We start from the raw sequence: 2,739 nt of genomic DNA, 5'->3' as shown, positions 1-2,739 counted from the left end.
TGACCTCAGGGATGGAGACAACCACTGGGACACACTGGGGTAGACAGCGGGGAAGAAGGCTTCCTGGGAGGGAGGAGCCATCAGGGTTCCCTTCTCCTGTGAGGGCTCAGGCCACCGGGCCAGCCCTCCCTGCACCAGGGAGGTGAGTGATGATGTGATGCCCTAAGAGCTCCGCGACCACGGGTAGGACCCACGTGTCCTGTTCCGGGGCCAGATGTTCCAGATGCTCGCCTAGGAAGGAGCAGGTCCTTGCGCCCAGGACACAGAAAGTGAGGGCTGAGAGGTCAGCGGGCGCCTGGCCATGGGCCTTGTGAACCATGGTGAGGACCCGGGGTTTCATCCTGAGGACAGTGGGGAGGTGAGGAGGGGCCTTACGCAGGCGAGTGACGTGAGCAGATGGCTCCTTGGCAGAGAGGTTGGCAGGTGGAATGGAGGGGCCGGGAGGCAGGCACAGGGCCACTTAGAGAAGAATTGGCTCCAGGTTTAGTGTTGGTTTAGTGCACTCACTGAGAGAGATGGTGGTCAACGCGGATGGTAGCCATGGAAAGACAGCAGAGGGCAGAGAGGGAAGACATTAAGGAGGAACCGGCAGGATTTGGTGATGGAGTTTCCAGGGTGGCAGCGAGCGAGGGAGGAGTGTGACTGCGTGAAGCCCAGGTTTCCCACGTGGACCGCTCCGTGGGCTGCCGGTTACTGAGACGGGAGTGCTGAGGAGGGCAGGGGAGGGGAAGAGATGGCCAGGTGAGCTTGACAGGTGAAAGGGAGACATCCGGGGACGCCTCTAGTTCGTGGGCGTTATATATGCAGAGGAGAGGGGCCGACGCGACCGGAGTGTAGGCGTCTAGGGAGGAACTGAATGGAGCTGATGAGTCCGGCACAGAGAGACCAGAAGAGGCCATGACCAGAACCCAGGAAACAGCTCAGGGGGCTGGGTGGGGGAGCAGGTGCTGTGAGAACAGATACTGGGGGAGACAGATGCTGGGGGAGCAGGTAGTGGGGGAGCAGGTGCAGGCGCAGCAGGTGCAGGGGGAGAGGAAGGCAGAGCTATGGGACTAGGCACCTCCCTCTCTCCAGGGTGGCTGCTTGGTTGATGGGGAAGCTGCAGTACACGTTGCTTGGGAACATACGTCGCCGAGGTAGTTGTGATGAATGAGTCGGTGCAGCTTTGCGGCTGCGTATCTCTAACACAGTCCAGTGCTGGTAGTAAGTTAATGTCACTGCTTTAGTCACATTTTCCTGAAACAGGAAGCTCTCCCAGCTGTAGATACGTTCTCAGGTTCTGCTTTTAGCTCCTTATTTCTATCCAGTGTAATAAGGACCCTCAGAATAATCTGCTTAGAAGCCGTAGTCCCGGTGGCACGGAGAGTTGGTGTTGGCTTTGCGAGGTTCTGGTCGTCAAACAGGAAAGCCTTTATTCTGTGTAACTCTGGTGTTTCGAGGCGTTTTAAACACTCTCATTCATCTTATAAATCAGAAGACAAACTAATGTCTATTCCTAAGTTTGTTAAAGTTCTGGTCAGTTCAAAGTGCTTGTATTCCGGCGTTGTGCCCAGCCTCTGCCTGCGGCTCCGGTGCGTCCAATGTTGACTAACCAGGGCAAACTCGAGCTGCACAGTGACGGATACTCTACGTCCTCGGACGCTTGGGGCTGCGAACACTCTTCAAATGTATTTCTCTTCCTTTCTTCTTTGGAGAGAGGAGTCCAGAAGGTCTGTGGCCCAGCTGTTCACAGGAACTGCGGTTTTGTCGGGACGATCCGTGCCGTTAGTGACGAGGGACAGTTTTCCTGGTCCGCCGTGCCTCCTGGTCCCTGGGAGGCTCTGTGTGACAGGGAGCCTCCTGTTCACCGGCGTCGAGAGAGAGAGAGAGAGAGAGAGAGAGAGAGAGAGATGGGCGCTGTGCCGTCCGCGTGGAGATTATTTCACTGCGTTTTAAAAGCACAGAGAAGCGACTGGCCCGGGATGCCTTGACCATTGGCGGTTGTCATTCCCCCATGCACTGGGCGGTGGCCTCTGTCTGCCTTTGTGGGGCCTGAGCCCGTTTCCCTGGGAACCAGGGGGACATGCGGACTGAGCGCAGGCTGGCGTGGGCGGTCCACTGGGGTAACTCTATTCCAAACTGTCCCCAGTCCCTGCAGGCCCTCCAGCCATACAGCTTCTGGGACGCCTGTTGGAATAGGACACTGAACCTCCCCACTGTGTAACCTTTACAAAGCCATATTCCGAGAGCCAGTACATCTATACATATAAAAGCCTAAGCAACCGAATGACCGGTCAACCGGTTGCTATGACACGCACTGACCACCAGGGGGGCAGATGCTCAATGCAGGAGCTGCCCCCTGACGGTCAGTGCGCTCCCACAGCCAACCTCCCGTGGCCAGCCTACCTCCCGCAGTCCCTCCCCCCAGCTAGCTGGCCCTGATTGGCCCCATTGGGACTGGGCGAGATGGCCCCAATTGGCCCCGATTGCCGGCCAGGCCGAGGGACCCCACCCGTGCACAAATTCGTGCACCAGGCCTCTAGTAGAATAATAATCGGCATCGTTGTCTGTGTACGTGACATTGTTCCCTGGGAGGAAAAAAAAGGCAAACTGAGCCCTGAGCCCTGGAAATTGGGAAACTGTATGTGATCTTTATGGGTTTCCTTTCAGTGCAAAAACATAATCATAGTTTGAATAAAAGTCTTAGTGCAAATTGAAGGGGATAACCAGCTCATTTATGTAAATGCTGTAGTGTTAGTC

This window comes from Myotis lucifugus, unplaced genomic scaffold (assembly GCF_000147115.1).
Source record: "Myotis lucifugus unplaced genomic scaffold, Myoluc2.0 scaffold_1205, whole genome shotgun sequence".
Classification (NCBI taxonomy): Eukaryota; Metazoa; Chordata; class Mammalia; order Chiroptera; family Vespertilionidae; genus Myotis; species Myotis lucifugus.
This window is presented reverse-complemented; position numbering follows the sequence as displayed.